We start from the raw sequence: 6598 nt of genomic DNA on the forward strand, positions 1-6598 counted from the left end.
CTTCACGGCTGTAAGCTCGTCATGATGATGAATGCTTACCCGAAATCTATTTATTTCGGTACAAGTCACCATGAGAAAGTTGGAATAAGAGCGACCACGGTACGAATATTAGCGAGCCACCTATTCAGACTAAGATGCCGAGATTTATCTGAACACCAATGTAACTGTATCGGTCGTTTCCAGAAGACCATTTCGTACGCTGATAAAAAATCTTCTAGGGGCATCAATTGCATCGTCTTTTCGCAACGTTTCGATGAGTTTAGTACCAATCATCTTCTGGTGAACTCTTGTATTTTTTGACAAAATTCGTTTCTTGTTCCCAAGGAATAGATGTAGCAGTCTGATGCTACAGATAACCCGCTCGTCGCCGCGCATGATTAGCCGATCGGTCTAGGGCGCTGCAGTCATGGACTGTGTGGTTGCTCCCGGCGGAGGTCCGAGTCCTCCCTCGGGCATGGGTGTATGTGTGTGTGTCCTTAGGATAATTTCGGTTAAGTAGTGTGTAAGCTTAGGGACTGATGACCTTAGCAGTTAAGTCCCATAACATTTCACAGACACATTTTAGCCCAGCTCGAGCACTTCGTGTTGACACAGGAAGCCAACGATGTTTTGGTTCAGTCCTGCTAGTTGTTCAGAATTTACATTCAGTTTAAACTATCTATATGTGATTACTTTTCAGTTGATTGATTAACTTATAAAAAACACAGCCGACCTAAGTTTAAGAATAACAATACACGTGACTTTTCAGCTTCCAGTGCAATACGGCAGCGTTACAGATAAACGTAAGAAAACTGAAAATCTCAAGAAGGCTGTGAAATACATCCAGTAAAAGATATTCTGATGGGATGGTCAGTATAAAAAGTAGAGTTATCTATCCATTGCGAAATGTACTGTACGTGCCATCAACAGTAATAAATGCTAGTGATATTGTAGTGGCGTAACAAGACAGCTACGCCACACTGAAGTAGCCGAAAGGCACGCGTAATCTCACTTAGGCTAGAGAAAGGTCTGAAACAGGATACGTAATAAGTGGTAACAAGAAAAGTACGTAGCTGTTTTAATACTTAACTTTTAATCGTCCTTGTTGTATACATCGTTCTTGATGAGACACTTCATACGATAACTATCAAACTATGTAAGGCTAATAGCGCCTTGCTAGGTCGTAGCCATGGACTTAGCTGAAGGCTATTCTAACTATCTCTCGGCAAATGAGAGAAAGGCTTCGTCAGTGTAGTCTCTAGCAAAGTCGTCGTACAACTGGGCCGAGTGCTATTCCGTCTCTCGAGACCTGCCTTGTGGTGGCGCTCGGTCTGCGATCACACAGTGGCGACACGCGGGTCCGACATGTACTAAATGGACCGCGGCCGATTTAAGCTACCACCTAGCAAGTGTGGTGTCTGGCGGTGACACCACAGATATACCTACTGCATAGTAAACACATAGCATATATTATTTTTACCCCCCTTACATCCTATATAGTTTTCAAAGAACTAAATCTGAGAATATTCGGAGCATAAAGGGCAGATTTTTCTTTTCTAGTTTCGGAGTAGGTATTAAAATACATGGAGAAGAAATAAAAACTTTGAGGTTCGCCGATGACATTGTAATTCTGTCACAGACAGCAAAGGACTTGGAGGAGCAGTTGAACGGAATGGATAGTGTCTTGAAAGGAGGATATAAGATGAACATCAACAAAAGCAAAATGAGGATAATGGAATGTAGTCGAATTAAGTCGGGTGATGCTGAGGGAATTAGATTAGGAAATGAGACACTTAAAGTAGTAAAGGAGTTTTGCTATTTGGGGAGCAAAATAACTGATGACGGTCGAAGTAGAGAGGATATAAAATGTAGCCTGGCAATGGCAAGGAAAGCATTTCTGAAGAAGAGAATTTTGTTAACATCGAGTATAGATTTAAGTGTCAGGAAGTCGTTTCTGAAAGTATTTGTATGAAGGAGGAGGAGGAGAGTAGTGTTTAACGTCCCATCGACAACGAGGTCATTAGAGACGGAGCGCAAGCTCGGGTGAGGGAAGGATGGGGAAGGAAATCGGCCGTGCCCTTTCAAAGGAACCATCCCGGCATTTGCCTGAAGCGATTTAGGGAAATCACGGAAAACCTAAATCAGGATGGCCGGAGACGGGATTGAACCGTCGTCCTCCCGAATGCGAGTCCAGTGTGCTAACCACTGCGCCACCTGGCTCGGTATTTTTGTATGGAGTGTAGCCAAGTATGGAAGTGAAACATGGACGATAAATAGTTTTGACAAGAAGAGAATAGAAGCTTTTGAAATGTGGTATTACAGAAGAGTGCTGAAGATTAGGTGGGTAGATCACATAACTAATGAGGAAGTATTGAACAGGATTGGGGAGAACAAAAGTTTGTGGTACAACTTGACTAGAAGAAGGGATCGGTTGGTAGGACATGTTCTGAGGCAACAAGGGATCACCAATTTAGTATTGGAGGGCAGCGTGGAGGGTAAAAATCTTAGAGGGAGACCAAGAGATGAATACACTAAGCAGATTCAGAACGATGTAGGTTGCAGTAAGTACTGGAAGATGAAGAAGCTTTCACAGGATAGAGTAGCATGGAGAGCTGCATCAAACCAGTCTCAGGCCTGAAGACCACAACAACAACAAAAGAGCAGATTACTGAAGCTGTTCGAAAAGGACAGTTTATTCTTATCGAAGGTAAAAAAAAAATAAATAGAATATCTTGCGATGTTCACTTATGACGAACAAAAATAGAATACATTTGCAACACAGATTTATGTTAATTCAAAACTAGCGTATGTATATATGGGGACATGTAGAAATGATGGAATCAGTCGCAGAACCCTATAATGTGTTTTAAGATCGAACACGGTCCACAATGAAAAGTTGTCTCTCGAGTGAAACACAGCTCGCTTTGCCGCCCACGATTCCTTGAAATTAGTGGTGATCAGGTACATTCCACCTTCCTAGAAGTCGGACAGGCGTTCGGCACCGAATTACTTTGTCAACTAAGCAATCAAAACCATATAGTGGACCTTCACTAAAGTTCGATTCACTCCCAGAATCAGTAGAATACTAAACACAACACGTCATAGACGATGCGAGTGCTCAACAAAAGTGGAAGTAACATCGGATGCCTCAAGGATGTGCAATACTAACGTTTGATGTTCCCAATACACATAAGCGATAAGGTCAGAGGCACTCTCAGCTTGTTCGATGACGATCCTGTTGTGTCACGGAGATGAGGAGACGACAAGGAAATTATGCACATGCTGTATTGAATAGCATTTATATTTCCAAGTGATTAAATACACAACACAATGTCCGTAACAAAGAGAAAGCGGTTTTGACTTGTTTGGAAGTGAAGAGCTTCACGAAATTTGCTTCAGCAGCTGACAAAATCCACTGCCGTAGCTTGTCCCTCAATGCTGGGATTGTACTGCAAGTTTTGATAGCAACAACAGTCCCGCAGAACCTCTTGCTGACTCTGCAGTAATCGCAGTGAGATACGAGTTTGTAAAACTTAGAGCTTTGTGGATAAATAAGACAAACACAAGAAAAGTTAAAATAAAAGCCATGCAAGTTAAATGTTTATCTGATACTACAATAGTGAAGCTTTAGTCACAGTACATAATTTAAAAAAAGGGGGATTACATTACAGATTTCAACGAACTGCATCATCATTTTCAAATGTGAAACATCAGTTGGAGAATATATAATGAGAATAGTGACCATACACCTGACAACAATTACAAAAAAATAATGAGACCAGGCAACCGAGGCAATGGCGGCACAATCAAGTCACTACAAATTATGCCAATGCTTGCCCAACCGTTAATTCCATGTCCTAATATAGAATAGATAAAAACTACACCAAGATCAAAATTGCCGAGGACTCTTGCGCTATGTGCTGCTGTGACAACGATCGTATGGTTGATAAATTCGCAAGACGTAAGTGTAAAAAGCATAGCAAGCTTCTATATGGAATGCAGCACATAATTTTATTATTCCCGAAGTAGTATAGCGTGTCAGTCGTACATGAGAGTAAAGCGTATTTTGAGATTCTTTTCTCGGAACATAGTAAAATAATATGCTACATTCCATGCGGAAGCTTGCTGTGCTTGATGCACTCTGCCTCCATAGCTGAGTGGCCCCAGCACGGTAGCTCAGCTTGTTTCATCAGAAAACTGGCTGGTGTCTGTAATAAAAAAAAAAAAAAAAAAAAAAACCTGAGTCAAGCGATCAACAACGAACTTCAACGGATGTCATAGTCCGCCCCGATAGCTGAATGGCCAGCGTGACGGACTACTGTCTTAAGGCGCCCGGGTTCGATTCCCGGCTGGGTCGGCGATTTTCTCCGCTCAGGGACTGGGTGTTGTGTTGTCTTCATCATCATATCACCCCCATCCGGCGCACAGGTCGCCCATTGTGGCGTCGAATGTAATAAGACCTGCACCAAGGCAGCCGGACCTGCCCTGTAAGGGGCCTCCCGGCCAATGACACCAAACGCTCATTTCCAACGGATGTCATGTGACGTCCGCTACGACCAAATATCACGAACAATAGCGTACAAAACGCGAAATAAGGAAAAAAGTGTTCAGCGCGGCAGCATGTCATGCGTGGGTCCAGGTTTCGATTCCCGGCCGGGTTGGAGATTTTCTCCGCTCGAGAACTGAGTGTTGTCCTAATCATCATCATTTCATCCTCATCGATACGAATGTCGCCGAAATGGCGTCACCTCCTAAGACTTGCACCAAGCGATCGGCCTACCCGACGGGTGGCCCTAGCCACACGATAGATCATTTCACTTATGAATTGCGCATTTATATCAGCCATACGATCGTTGTTTCACAGCAGGACACATTGCAAGAAAAATTGGCTGTTTTTACCCTGGTGTAGTTTTTATCTATTCTACATTATGACACAGAATGAACGGTTGGGCAAGCATGGGCATAATATCGTAGTGACTTAATTGTGCCAAAATTGCCTCGGTTGCCTGGTCTCACTATATTTCGTAATTGTTGTCAGATGTATAGCCTCAATTCCACCTATATATTCTCCAACTGATGTTTTACATTTGAAAATGACGACGTATTTCGTTGAAACCGATAATGTAATACGTTTTCTTTTTAAAAAAAGATTGAATACTGTGATTAAGGCTTCACTACTGTAGTGACAAATGAACATATAACTTATACTACGGTCACACTCCTTTACGACAGTTATGTCGGAATTTAGGATGGCCGTACAAAACAAAACATTAACTCAAACCCGGAGTACAAAACCGAAATATGTGAATGCACCCAAATAATTAAATGTGACATGTAAAAAATAAAAATCAATAAAATTCAAAAGTTCAACTCAAGGCAGAAGTGAGTGGAATCAATGAATTTAATTAAATACACAAACAGTACTCTCACATGAAATTCTATGAAGGCACATCAATTACTGAAATATACGTACAGTACAAAATAAATCTTAATAAATGCAAACGTCAGAACCAATAACAGAAGTCATGACTATACACCCTAACAGCTGCTGTACAAACGTTACTGAAACGTCTACTAGTTTCCTTCTATGCATTGGGCAAAAAGTCATTTTAACATCTAGCTCCTTGAAGTATTAAACAATGTCTGTCATTTTAGCATCTAGCTCCTTGAAGTATTAAACATTGTCTGTGGACCGCATCGATCTGGTGCTGTACTTACGTTGAAGGGTTGAGATCCCAATAACATTTGTTTATTGCGACCGGTGTCGGCTTACGTTAAAGCCAACCTCAGATTTCTTGAGCCTTGCAAGGGTAGGAACAACGAAGTTATAAATACTACTACATTATGCGTTGCTAGAAGATAAAGACAGAAATGCTGTAGCGTTTACCCCTATAGCTGGTGTTGGCGGCTCGTCGATTTTTCACGTCTTACCACGCTCGTACACCGTGACTGATGGCTGTGGAGCCACGGGCCAAACAGTGTGCAATCCGCGTGCCGACTATGGATTACGTCAGCAACAGCCAATGGCGAACGCTTCACAAGAACTGGAATGTCGTTGCTATATGAAATTTGCAAAGCAAGTTCTTGTAGACCAAGTAAGTAGTCATTTATGTTAAAACAAAATAAAATAAACAGACTTACAGAACAAGAGGAGAAGCAGCGTCATCTAGTGACACCTATGTCAACGACAAACACATCGTTCTTATTAATGTTCTGTCGATAAACGAATAAACTAGAGAGTATGCACAGACAGATATTATATAAAGTCATAATAGCAGCTAAATTACACTAAAAGATACGACAATTAAAATATACACACGTCGTTGTATGTTGACTAGGCAGTGCCCTCTGGTAAGAATTCAAGAAGACGCCGTTGTCTAGGAAAACTGAAGGCCAAGATCCAAGATGTCCCCCATGAAATCATAGAAGCGTGTACTGAAAAGGACACCGTTGTCATGGTAACGTAACGGTCAAAGTGGCAGCTAAGAAATCAAAGAAGTACACATGGGCATGCCGACTGCGATTAGGGTATCAATCCAGGTCGTTATTTTCAAAGACATTTATGCAGACGACTCATAAATTGCTGGAAAGACTGAAAAACATTGCTATCTTATGACGT

General features: G+C 41.7%; 1 non-coding gene across 1 annotated transcript; it reads right to left on the reverse strand.

Moving 5' to 3' along the window:
* Positions 1-2126: 2126 nt before the first annotated feature.
* On the reverse strand, positions 2127-2199 carry Trnaa-cgc. The gene has a single exon. It is a non-coding gene; the product is annotated as a tRNA-Ala (tRNA).
* Between the last annotated feature and the right edge of the window lie 4399 nt (positions 2200-6598).

The sequence above is a fragment of the Schistocerca americana genome, chromosome 4 (assembly GCF_021461395.2).
Source record: "Schistocerca americana isolate TAMUIC-IGC-003095 chromosome 4, iqSchAmer2.1, whole genome shotgun sequence".
Taxonomy (NCBI): Eukaryota; Metazoa; Arthropoda; class Insecta; order Orthoptera; family Acrididae; genus Schistocerca; species Schistocerca americana.